The sequence below is a fragment of the Zonotrichia albicollis genome, unplaced genomic scaffold (assembly GCF_047830755.1).
Source record: "Zonotrichia albicollis isolate bZonAlb1 unplaced genomic scaffold, bZonAlb1.hap1 Scaffold_257, whole genome shotgun sequence".
Taxonomy (NCBI): domain Eukaryota; kingdom Metazoa; phylum Chordata; class Aves; order Passeriformes; family Passerellidae; genus Zonotrichia; species Zonotrichia albicollis.
This window is the reverse complement of record NW_027428429.1, coordinates 3,212,636-3,225,808: the sequence shown is the minus strand read 5'-3', so window position 1 is coordinate 3,225,808 and position 13,173 is coordinate 3,212,636. Positions and strand designations below refer to the sequence as shown.

At 56.0% G+C, this 13,173-nt stretch overlaps 1 protein-coding gene across 1 annotated transcript in view; it reads right to left on the bottom strand.

Moving 5' to 3' along the window:
- LOC113460769 (uncharacterized) overlaps positions 1–13,173 on the bottom strand; it is a 1,042,778-nt gene that overhangs the window by 71,451 nt on the left and 958,154 nt on the right. The gene's annotated exons all lie outside the window — the stretch shown is intronic.

Here is a 13,173-nt window from a genome sequence, read left to right as displayed (position 1 = left end):
CAGGGCAAAATTCTGAAGGGGCCAAGACACAAGTGGAGCAAGATAATACAAAGACATTTCACTGCCAGCCTCCATAATTTCATCCAGGGCTGTTTTAGCACCTGGATTGGGAAGGGAAAAAAAAGTCAGGGGAGGGTCTTTGGCTGGGAGCTGCCACAGGTAAAAAGAGACCCTGGAAGGGAAAAAGAGCAGACAAAAGAAGGCACGAGAGACAGAAGGACACAAATGACAAGCAGCAGAGAAGGTGGCACTCTGAAAACTAAACCTGAACTTATGGAATACAAATGGGACAGAAATGAAGAATTCTGAAACTTTATTTACTATGCTCCTCTGAGCAACCTGTGCCAGGACTTCACCACCCTCACAGGGAAGAAGTATTTTCTATATCAAACCTGAATTTCATCCCTTTTACTCTGAGTCCGGTAAATCACAATGAATTTATTTGTGCTCATTTTCATAAAGGTCCCTGGGCTCTCTCCAGCACTTTCTGCTGCAAGGCCATTCCCCTCTGGAGCCCACCCACAGCAGCCCCACTCTGCCCACAGGGGCTGGGGGGCAGAGGCACAGCCTGGGGGGGCTCCCCTCTGGCCAGCCCTGCTGGAGGTGGGCACGGGCCAGGCCAAGAGCCAGCCAGTGCTGCTTCTGGAGGCGCTGGGAGCAGCCAGGGAGGCAGCACCAAACAGACAGATCTGAACGTCTCTTCTGGCCTGGATGGATTCAGGAATTGTCCCAGGCCAGGTGCAGCACCTGGCACTTGGCCTTGTGGGACCTCGTGAGGTTGTCAGATGAGGCTGTCTCCCACTTCTCAAGCTTGTCCAGGTTCCTGTGCATGCCCAAATCTTGCCATGGTGCCCCTGCCCCACTCAGCTCCCCCATCCCCTGCAAACATGCTGATTGATGCACTGCCTGTGTCATTGGGGAAGCCACAAAAGAGCCCCAGGGCCAAGGCAGAGCCCTGAGAGAGACACTCCCCATGCCCAGTCTGATCCTGCACACGGAGCCACTGCCCACAAGTCCCTGGCTGCGTCCATCTGGCCAAGGGCTCGTGCCCACAGCAGCCCACTCTGCCAAGGCAGGGCTCTGCAGGGTGCAGGTCAGGCTGTCAAGTAGGACCATGACACAGTGGGTGCACTGTGGGACTGCAGGAAGGGCCTGGGCTCCATGCAGCTTCCAGTGGGCTCAGCTGCTGAAGGGGCACTGGGTGTGGCCCTTGATGATGCAGGACATGGTGGTGCCCAGAGACCATTGTGACATCAGAGGGTTCCACCGTGGCTGAGGGTGTATGGAAGGGGCGCGGAGCCCTGGGGTGCCCAGTCCCGTGAGAGCCACTCTCATCGAAGGAAGCAGCTCCCGGGATCTGTCTCTGTCTCTGTCTCTGCTACAGGAGCTCCCTGTACAGCAAGAAGACAACAAGAAACCTCAACTCCTTCCAGTCACCCAGCCCCCTGTCCAGCTGGGGTCAAGACCAGGCCCTCAGCAGGCACTTGGTGGGGGCACTGGGTGCCTCAGTCTGGCCACAGCCTGACACTGAGGAGGAGGAGAGACCCATCACAAAGAGAAGAAACACGACATGGCTGACAAGTGGGGAGATGTTGAGGCCCGAGAGCTTCATCTGAGCGAAGACATGAGAAGCTGTGAATTCTACCCACTGGTACCAGCAATGACAGCAAAGGAAGCAGCTGTGAGGGTGCTCTGGGGAGATGGGGCAGAGCAACAACCCTACCAGGTGACTGACCCAGAGCTGACCCAGCAAGGGGAAGGAAGCGTGAGCAGCCGGGAAAAGCAGGCACATTCTCCTGCCCCCAGTGAAGAGGTGCCATCAGCAGGGACACAGAGCCCAGTCTCCGCTCCCGACAGCCCCTGCTGCCCCCCCAGCCCCTCACGCAGCCCACTGGGAGCCCAAACCCCCAGGGAGCAGCTGGAAGAGGCAGAGCAGGGGTCGCTGCTGGCAGAGGAGGAGAATGAGGACGGGAGCTCAGACTGGGAATACTGCAGCCAGACTGAGCTTTCCGAAGACCGCCAAGGTGAGGTCGAGCAAGAACCATCCCAAGGAGAGTTCAGCAGCTCCCAAGACCTCTCTAGCTGGGACGACTGCAGTGAACCGGAGCTCAGAGATCTCCGAGACTCCGTGGAGGAGGACAGCACCATCACAGACCTCCCACAGGACTGCAGTGACCATCTAAGCGTCTTCAGCTTCGGGCCCACTCCCTTGCTGTGGGAGGAGGAGGACGAGGCCGACTGGGATGAAATCAGCGTCCTCGAGATGTATGAAGCAGAAGGCAGGGCCCAAAGGCTGCCAGATCCTGCAGCAGATGAGCTGCCCGCCCCTCAGGAGGTCTGGTTTGAGAGGCAGGCACCGGAGTTCCTGTATGGCTCGTTTCCCTCCCTGTACAGCGAAGCCTCCGTGGGCCAGCAGGGGCCCGAGGCAGGGCCACAGAGCCCTCGCGGCGCCCCAGCTCCGCAGCCGGGAGCGCAGGCCCGCAGGCAGCAGCCGCCTGCCCCGAGCAAACGGCCCGGCCGCCTGAGGCGGGCGCTGCGGGCGCTGCGGGCGCTGCTCTGCTGGCCCTGCCTGGCACGGCAGCTGCAGGAGTAGCGCCCGTGGCCCTGCCCAGCCCGCGCCGGCCGATGGCGGCTGCTCCCCGCGCGGGGCCCCACCGAGCCACACGGGCGGCCTCAGCCTGGACACGGCCCCGCAGCCTCGGCTGCCCTCGATCATCTCCCCAACAGCCAAAGTCGCTGCTGTGACCAGCCCCAAACAACACCCATGGGACACAACTGGTGCCAGAGCGCTCAGCAGTGAATCCACAGAGTCATCGAGGTGGGAAGAGACCCTGACGCTCACCCAGTGCCAGGACTTTGACTCGTACCATTCTTCCAAAACAAATTATAGTTCCATTTAAGAAATGGTAGTAGTAAAAACAAAAAAAAAAGAAGAAGAAGAAATAGTAAATTTAGTAAGAATAAGAAGAATAGGAATAAGAAGATGAAGAAGAAATAGTAGTAGTAAATTTAGTAAGAATAAGAAGAGTAGGAATAAGAAGATGAAGAAGAAATAGTAGTAGCAAATTTAGTAAGAATAAGAAGAATAGGAATAAGAAGATGAAAAAGTAGTAATGAATATAAGAATATTAAGAAAATAAGAATGACATAGTAAGTAAGCATAACAAGTGAATAAGCTTCATTAGAACGAAAATAAGAATATTTTAAAGAAGAAGAAAGAAGAGAAAGAAGAAGAGAAAGAAGGAAGAAGAAATAAGAAGAAGCTCTCTCTCTCCAAGACCTCTTTTGTACTTCTATCTCCCTAGCTCCCATTTCTTGTTCAATAAAATCCATGTCCAAAAACATCTGGTTTTGTTCTCCTATGGTCTCATTTGTGCCTTTACTGGGGCAGAGGCACCTCTCCCTCATGGCACCTTAACCCTGGATGGAACCATAGCCAGGTTCCTTCCAGCCACAAGCATTCCAGGATTCCGTCAGGGACTCCCTTTCCTTCTTCCCTCTGCTTTCCAGCTGCAGAATGTGCAGCAAAGCCGCCTTTGCTGTCTGCAGCTGCTGCAGCCTGACCCTGCCCTGCACAGCTCCCTTGGCTGGCACGGCAGGAGCAGCGCCCTGGCAGCCTCAGCAATTGCCCTCTGACATCTCTGGCACTCACTGCCATGGGCTGCAATTCCAGCTGCCAGCAAGGAAAATACGTTCCTGCCCTTCAGGGCAAAATTCTGAAGGGGCCAAGACACAAGTGGAGCAAGATAATACAAAGACATTTCACTGCCAGCCTCCATAATTTCATCCAGGGCTGTTTTAGCACCTGGATTGGGAAGGGAAAAAAAAGTCAGGGGAGGGTCTTTGGCTGGGAGCTGCCACAGGTAAAAAGAGACCCTGGAAGGGAAAAAGAGCAGACAAAAGAAGGCACGAGAGACAGAAGGACACAAATGACAAGCAGCAGAGAAGGTGGCACTCTGAAAACTAAACCTGAACTTATGGAATACAAATGGGACAGAAATGAAGAATTCTGAAACTTTATTTACTATGCTCCTCTGAGCAACCTGTGCCAGGACTTCACCACCCTCACAGGGAAGAAGTATTTTCTATATCAAACCTGAATTTCATCCCTTTTACTCTGAGTCCGGTAAATCACAATGAATTTATTTGTGCTCATTTTCATAAAGGTCCCTGGGCTCTCTCCAGCACTTTCTGCTGCAAGGCCATTCCCCTCTGGAGCCCACCCACAGCAGCCCCACTCTGCCCACAGGGGCTGGGGGGCAGAGGCACAGCCTGGGGGGGCTCCCCTCTGGCCAGCCCTGCTGGAGGTGGGCACGGGCCAGGCCAAGAGCCAGCCAGTGCTGCTTCTGGAGGCGCTGGGAGCAGCCAGGGAGGCAGCACCAAACAGACAGATCTGAACGTCTCTTCTGGCCTGGATGGATTCAGGAATTGTCCCAGGCCAGGTGCAGCACCTGGCACTTGGCCTTGTGGGACCTCGTGAGGTTGTCAGATGAGGCTGTCTCCCACTTCTCAAGCTTGTCCAGGTTCCTGTGCATGCCCAAATCTTGCCATGGTGCCCCTGCCCCACTCAGCTCCCCCATCCCCTGCAAACATGCTGATTGATGCACTGCCTGTGTCATTGGGGAAGCCACAAAAGAGCCCCAGGGCCAAGGCAGAGCCCTGAGAGAGACACTCCCCATGCCCAGTCTGATCCTGCACACGGAGCCACTGCCCACAAGTCCCTGGCTGCGTCCATCTGGCCAAGGGCTCGTGCCCACAGCAGCCCACTCTGCCAAGGCAGGGCTCTGCAGGGTGCAGGTCAGGCTGTCAAGTAGGACCATGACACAGTGGGTGCACTGTGGGACTGCAGGAAGGGCCTGGGCTCCATGCAGCTTCCAGTGGGCTCAGCTGCTGAAGGGGCACTGGGTGTGGCCCTTGATGATGCAGGACATGGTGGTGCCCAGAGACCATTGTGACATCAGAGGGTTCCACCGTGGCTGAGGGTGTATGGAAGGGGCGCGGAGCCCTGGGGTGCCCAGTCCCGTGAGAGCCACTCTCATCGAAGGAAGCAGCTCCCGGGATCTGTCTCTGTCTCTGCTACAGGAGCTCCCTGTACAGCAAGAAGACAACAAGAAACCTCAACTCCTTCCAGTCACCCAGCCCCCTGTCCAGCTGGGGTCAAGACCAGGCCCTCAGCAGGCACTTGGTGGGGGCACTGGGTGCCTCAGTCTGGCCACAGCCTGACACTGAGGAGGAGGAGAGACCCATCACAAAGAGAAGAAACACGACATGGCTGACAAGTGGGGAGATGTTGAGGCCCGAGAGCTTCATCTGAGCGAAGACATGAGAAGCTGTGAATTCTACCCACTGGTACCAGCAATGACAGCAAAGGAAGCAGCTGTGAGGGTGCTCTGGGGAGATGGGGCAGAGCAACAACCCTACCAGGTGACTGACCCAGAGCTGACCCAGCAAGGGGAAGGAAGCGTGAGCAGCCGGGAAAAGCAGGCACATTCTCCTGCCCCCAGTGAAGAGGTGCCATCAGCAGGGACACAGAGCCCAGTCTCCGCTCCCGACAGCCCCTGCTGCCCCCCCAGCCCCTCACGCAGCCCACTGGGAGCCCAAACCCCCAGGGAGCAGCTGGAAGAGGCAGAGCAGGGGTCGCTGCTGGCAGAGGAGGAGAATGAGGACGGGAGCTCAGACTGGGAATACTGCAGCCAGACTGAGCTTTCCGAAGACCGCCAAGGTGAGGTCGAGCAAGAACCATCCCAAGGAGAGTTCAGCAGCTCCCAAGACCTCTCTAGCTGGGACGACTGCAGTGAACCGGAGCTCAGAGATCTCCGAGACTCCGTGGAGGAGGACAGCACCATCACAGACCTCCCACAGGACTGCAGTGACCATCTAAGCGTCTTCAGCTTCGGGCCCACTCCCTTGCTGTGGGAGGAGGAGGACGAGGCCGACTGGGATGAAATCAGCGTCCTCGAGATGTATGAAGCAGAAGGCAGGGCCCAAAGGCTGCCAGATCCTGCAGCAGATGAGCTGCCCGCCCCTCAGGAGGTCTGGTTTGAGAGGCAGGCACCGGAGTTCCTGTATGGCTCGTTTCCCTCCCTGTACAGCGAAGCCTCCGTGGGCCAGCAGGGGCCCGAGGCAGGGCCACAGAGCCCTCGCGGCGCCCCAGCTCCGCAGCCGGGAGCGCAGGCCCGCAGGCAGCAGCCGCCTGCCCCGAGCAAACGGCCCGGCCGCCTGAGGCGGGCGCTGCGGGCGCTGCGGGCACTGCTCTGCTGGCCCTGCCTGGCACGGCAGCTGCAGGAGTAGCGCCCGTGGCCCTGCCCAGCCCGCGCCGGCCGATGGCGGCTGCTCCCCGCGCGGGGCCCCACCGAGCCACACGGGCGGCCTCGGCCTGGACACAGCCCCGCAGCCTCGGCTGCCCTCGATCATCTCCCCAACAGCCAAAGTCGCTGCTGTGACCAGCCCCAAACAACACCCATGGGACACAACTGGTGCCAGAGCGCTCAGCAGTGAATCCACAGAGTCATCGAGGTGGGAAGAGACCCTGACGCTCACCCAGTGCCAGGACTTTGACTCGTACCATTCTTCCAAAACAAGTTAAAGTTCCATTTAAGAAATGGTAGTAGTAAAAAAAAAAAAAAAGAAGAAGAAGAAATAGTAAATTTAGTAAGAATAAGAAGAATAGGAATAAGAAGATGAAGAAGAAATAGTAGTAGTAAATTTAGTAAGAATAAGAAGAGTAGGAATAAGAAGATGAAGAAGAAATAGTAGTAGCAAATTTAGTAAGAATAAGAAGAATAGGAATAAGAAGATGAAAAAGTAGTAATGAATATAAGAATATTAAGAAACTAAGAATGACATAGTAAGTAAACATAACAAGTGAATAAGCTTCATTAGAACGAAAATAAGAATATTTTAAAGAAGAAGAAAGAAGAGAAAGAAGAAGAGAAAGAAGGAAGAAGAGATAAGAAGAAGCTCTCTCTCTCCAAGACCTCTTTTGTACTTCTATCTCCCTAGCTCCCATTTCTTGTTCAATAAAATCCATGTCCAAAAAAATCTGGTTTTTTTCTCCTATGGTCTCATTTGTGCCTTTACTGGGGCAGAGGCACCTCTCCCTCATGGCACCTTAACCCTGGATGGAACCATAGCCAGGTTCCTTCCAGCCACAAGCATTCCAGGATTCCGTCAGGGACTCCTTTTCCTTCTTCCCTCTGCTTTCCAGCCGCAGAATGTGCAGCAAAGCCGCCTTTGCTGTCTGCAGCTGCTGCAGCCTGACCCTGCCCTGCACAGCTCCCTTGGCTGGCACGGCAGGAGCAGCGCCCTGGCAGCCTCAGCAATTGCCCTCTGACATCTCTGGCACTCACTGCCATGGGCTGCAATTCCAGCTGCCAGCAAGGAAAATACGTTCCTGCCCTTCAGGGCAAAATTCTGAAGGGGCCAAGACACAAGTGGAGCAAGATAATACAAAGACATTTCACTGCCAGCCTCCATAATTTCATCCAGGGCTGTTTTAGCACCTGGATTGGGAAGGGAAAAAAAAGTCAGGGGAGGGTCTTTGGCTGGGAGCTGCCACAGGTAAAAAGAGACCCTGGAAGGGAAAAAGAGCAGACAAAAGAAGGCACGAGAGACAGAAGGACACAAATGACAAGCAGCAGAGAAGGTGGCACTCTGAAAACTAAACCTGAACTTATGGAATACAAATGGGACAGAAATGAAGAATTCTGAAACTTTATTTACTATGCTCCTCTGAGCAACCTGTGCCAGGACTTCACCACCCTCACAGGGAAGAAGTATTTTCTATATCAAACCTGAATTTCATCCCTTTTACTCTGAGTCCGGTAAATCACAATGAATTTATTTGTGCTCATTTTCATAAAGGTCCCTGGGCTCTCTCCAGCACTTTCTGCTGCAAGGCCATTCCCCTCTGGAGCCCACCCACAGCAGCCCCACTCTGCCCACAGGGGCTGGGGGGCAGAGGCACAGCCTGGGGGGGCTCCCCTCTGGCCAGCCCTGCTGGAGGTGGGCACGGGCCAGGCCAAGAGCCAGCCAGTGCTGCTTCTGGAGGCGCTGGGAGCAGCCAGGGAGGCAGCACCAAACAGACAGATCTGAACGTCTCTTCTGGCCTGGATGGATTCAGGAATTGTCCCAGGCCAGGTGCAGCACCTGGCACTTGGCCTTGTGGGACCTCGTGAGGTTGTCAGATGAGGCTGTCTCCCACTTCTCAAGCTTGTCCAGGTTCCTGTGCATGCCCAAATCTTGCCATGGTGCCCCTGCCCCACTCAGCTCCCCCATCCCCTGCAAACATGCTGATTGATGCACTGCCTGTGTCATTGGGGAAGCCACAAAAGAGCCCCAGGGCCAAGGCAGAGCCCTGAGAGAGACACTCCCCATGCCCAGTCTGATCCTGCACACGGAGCCACTGCCCACAAGTCCCTGGCTGCGTCCATCTGGCCAAGGGCTCGTGCCCACAGCAGCCCACTCTGCCAAGGCAGGGCTCTGCAGGGTGCAGGTCAGGCTGTCAAGTAGGACCATGACACAGTGGGTGCACTGTGGGACTGCAGGAAGGGCCTGGGCTCCATGCAGCTTCCAGTGGGCTCAGCTGCTGAAGGGGCACTGGGTGTGGCCCTTGATGATGCAGGACATGGTGGTGCCCAGAGACCATTGTGACATCAGAGGGTTCCACCGTGGCTGAGGGTGTATGGAAGGGGCGCGGAGCCCTGGGGTGGCCCAGTCCCGTGAGAGCCAATCTCATCGAAGGAAGCAGCTCCCGGGATCTGTCTCTGTCTCTGTCTCTGTCTCTGCTACAGGAGCTCCCTGTACAGCAAGAAGACAACAAGAAACCTCAACTCCTTCCAGTCACCCAGCCCCCTGTCCAGCTGGGGTCAAGACCAGGCCCTCAGCAGGCACTTGGTGGGGGCACTGGGTGCCTCAGTCTGGCCACAGCCTGACACTGAGGAGGAGGAGAGACCCATCACAAAGAGAAGAAACACGACATGGCTGACAAGTGGGGAGATGTTGAGGCCCGAGAGCTTCATCTGAGCGAAGACATGAGAAGCTGTGAATTCTACCCACTGGTACCAGCAATGACAGCAAAGGAAGCAGCTGTGAGGGTGCTCTGGGGAGATGGGGCAGAGCAACAACCCTACCAGGTGACTGACCCAGAGCTGACCCAGCAAGGGGAAGGAAGCGTGAGCAGCCGGGAAAAGCAGGCACATTCTCCTGCCCGCAGTGAAGAGGTGCCATCAGCAGGGACACAGAGCCCAGTCTCCGCTCCCGACAGCCCCTGCTGCCCCCCCAGCCCCTCACGCAGCCCACTGGGAGCCCAAACCCCCAGGGAGCAGCTGGAAGAGGCAGAGCAGGGGTCGCTGCTGGCAGAGGAGGAGAATGAGGACGGGAGCTCAGACTGGGAATACTGCAGCCAGACTGAGCTTTCCGAAGACCGCCAAGGTGAGGTCGAGCAAGAACCATCCCAAGGAGAGTTCAGCAGCTCCCAAGACCTCTCTAGCTGGGACGACTGCAGTGAACCGGAGCTCAGAGATCTCCGAGACTCCGTGGAGGAGGACAGCACCATCACAGACCTCCCACAGGACTGCAGTGACCATCTAAGCGTCTTCAGCTTCGGGCCCACTCCCTTGCTGTGGGAGGAGGAGGACGAGGCCGACTGGGATGAAATCAGCGTCCTCGAGATGTATGAAGCAGAAGGCAGGGCCCAAAGGCTGCCAGATCCTGCAGCAGATGAGCTGCCCGCCCCTCAGGAGGTCTGGTTTGAGAGGCAGGCACCGGAGTTCCTGTATGGCTCGTTTCCCTCCCTGTACAGCGAAGCCTCCGTGGGCCAGCAGGGGCCCGAGGCAGGGCCACAGAGCCCTCGCGGCGCCCCAGCTCCGCAGCCGGGAGCGCAGGCCCGCAGGCAGCAGCCGCCTGCCCCGAGCAAACGGCCCGGCCGCCTGAGGCGGGCGCTGCGGGCGCTGCGGGCGCTGCTCTGCTGGCCCTGCCTGGCACGGCAGCTGCAGGAGTAGCGCCCGTGGCCCTGCCCAGCCCGCGCCGGCCGATGGCGGCTGCTCCCCGCGCGGGGCCCCACCGAGCCACACGGGCGGCCTCGGCCTGGACACGGCCCCGCAGCCTCGGCTGCCCTCGATCATCTCCCCAACAGCCAAAGTCGCTGCTGTGACCAGCCCCAAACAACACCCATGGGACACAACTGGTGCCAGAGCGCTCAGCAGTGAATCCACAGAGTCATCGAGGTGGGAAGAGACCCTGACGCTCACCCAGTGCCAGGACTTTGACTCGTACCATTCTTCCAAAACAAGTTAAAGTTCCATTTAAGAAATGGTAGTAGTAAAAAAAAAAAAAAAAGAAGAAGAAGAAATAGTAAATTTAGTAAGAATAAGAAGAATAGGAATAAGAAGATGAAGAAGAAATAGTAGTAGTAAATTTAGTAAGAATAAGAAGAGTAGGAATAAGAAGATGAAGAAGAAATAGTAGAAGCAAATTTAGTAAGAATAAGAAGAATAGGAATAAGAAGATGAAAAAGTAGTAATGAATATAAGAATATTAAGAAACTAAGAATGACATAGTAAGTAAACATAACAAGTGAATAAGCTTCATTAGAACGAAAATAAGAATATTTTAAAGAAGAAGAAAGAAGAGAAAGAAGAAGAGAAAGAAGGAAGAAGAGATAAGAAGAAGCTCTCTCTCTCCAAGACCTCTTTTGTACTTCTATCTCCCTAGCTCCCATTTCTTGTTCAATAAAATCCATGTCCAAAAAAATCTGGTTTTTTTCTCCTATGGTCTCATTTGTGCCTTTACTGGGGCAGAGGCACCTCTCCCTCATGGCACCTTAACCCTGGATGGAACCATAGCCAGGTTCCTTCCAGCCACAAGCATTCCAGGATTCCGTCAGGGACTCCTTTTCCTTCTTCCCTCTGCTTTCCAGCCGCAGAATGTGCAGCAAAGCCGCCTTTGCTGTCTGCAGCTGCTGCAGCCTGACCCTGCCCTGCACAGCTCCCTTGGCTGGCACGGCAGGAGCAGCGCCCTGGCAGCCTCAGCAATTGCCCTCTGACATCTCTGGCACTCACTGCCATGGGCTGCAATTCCAGCTGCCAGCAAGGAAAATACGTTCCTGCCCTTCAGGGCAAAATTCTGAAGGGGCCAAGACACAAGTGGAGCAAGATAATACAAAGACATTTCACTGCCAGCCTCCATAATTTCATCCAGGGCTGTTTTAGCACCTGGATTGGGAAGGGAAAAAAAAGTCAGGGGAGGGTCTTTGGCTGGGAGCTGCCACAGGTAAAAAGAGACCCTGGAAGGGAAAAAGAGCAGACAAAAGAAGGCACGAGAGACAGAAGGACACAAATGACAAGCAGCAGAGAAGGTGGCACTCTGAAAACTAAACCTGAACTTATGGAATACAAATGGGACAGAAATGAAGAATTCTGAAACTTTATTTACTATGCTCCTCTGAGCAACCTGTGCCAGGACTTCACCACCCTCACAGGGAAGAAGTATTTTCTATATCAAACCTGAATTTCATCCCTTTTACTCTGAGTCCGGTAAATCACAATGAATTTATTTGTGCTCATTTTCATAAAGGTCCCTGGGCTCTCTCCAGCACTTTCTGCTGCAAGGCCATTCCCCTCTGGAGCCCACCCACAGCAGCCCCACTCTGCCCACAGGGGCTGGGGGGCAGAGGCACAGCCTGGGGGGGCTCCCCTCTGGCCAGCCCTGCTGGAGGTGGGCACGGGCCAGGCCAAGAGCCAGCCAGTGCTGCTTCTGGAGGCGCTGGGAGCAGCCAGGGAGGCAGCACCAAACAGACAGATCTGAACGTCTCTTCTGGCCTGGATGGATTCAGGAATTGTCCCAGGCCAGGTGCAGCACCTGGCACTTGGCCTTGTGGGACCTCGTGAGGTTGTCAGATGAGGCTGTCTCCCACTTCTCAAGCTTGTCCAGGTTCCTGTGCATGCCCAAATCTTGCCATGGTGCCCCTGCCCCACTCAGCTCCCCCATCCCCTGCAAACATGCTGATTGATGCACTGCCTGTGTCATTGGGGAAGCCACAAAAGAGCCCCAGGGCCAAGGCAGAGCCCTGAGAGAGACACTCCCCATGCCCAGTCTGATCCTGCACACGGAGCCACTGCCCACAAGTCCCTGGCTGCGTCCATCTGGCCAAGGGCTCGTGCCCACAGCAGCCCACTCTGCCAAGGCAGGGCTCTGCAGGGTGCAGGTCAGGCTGTCAAGTAGGACCATGACACAGTGGGTGCACTGTGGGACTGCAGGAAGGGCCTGGGCTCCATGCAGCTTCCAGTGGGCTCAGCTGCTGAAGGGGCACTGGGTGTGGCCCTTGATGATGCAGGACATGGTGGTGCCCAGAGACCATTGTGACATCAGAGGGTTCCACCGTGGCTGAGGGTGTATGGAAGGGGCGCGGAGCCCTGGGGTGGCCCAGTCCCGTGAGAGCCAATCTCATCGAAGGAAGCAGCTCCCGGGATCTGTCTCTGTCTCTGTCTCTGTCTCTGCTACAGGAGCTCCCTGTACAGCAAGAAGACAACAAGAAACCTCAACTCCTTCCAGTCACCCAGCCCCCTGTCCAGCTGGGGTCAAGACCAGGCCCTCAGCAGGCACTTGGTGGGGGCACTGGGTGCCTCAGTCTGGCCACAGCCTGACACTGAGGAGGAGGAGAGACCCATCACAAAGAGAAGAAACACGACATGGCTGACAAGTGGGGAGATGTTGAGGCCCGAGAGCTTCATCTGAGCGAAGACATGAGAAGCTGTGAATTCTACCCACTGGTACCAGCAATGACAGCAAAGGAAGCAGCTGTGAGGGTGCTCTGGGGAGATGGGGCAGAGCAACAACCCTACCAGGTGACTGACCCAGAGCTGACCCAGCAAGGGGAAGGAAGCGTGAGCAGCCGGGAAAAGCAGGCACATTCTCCTGCCCGCAGTGAAGAGGTGCCATCAGCAGGGACACAGAGCCCAGTCTCCGCTCCCGACAGCCCCTGCTGCCCCCCCAGCCCCTCACGCAGCCCACTGGGAGCCCAAACCCCCAGGGAGCAGCTGGAAGAGGCAGAGCAGGGGTCGCTGCTGGCAGAGGAGGAGAATGAGGACGGGAGCTCAGACTGGGAATACTGCAGCCAGACTGAGCTTTCCGAAGACCGCCAAGGTGAGGTCGAGCAAGAACCATCCCAAGGAG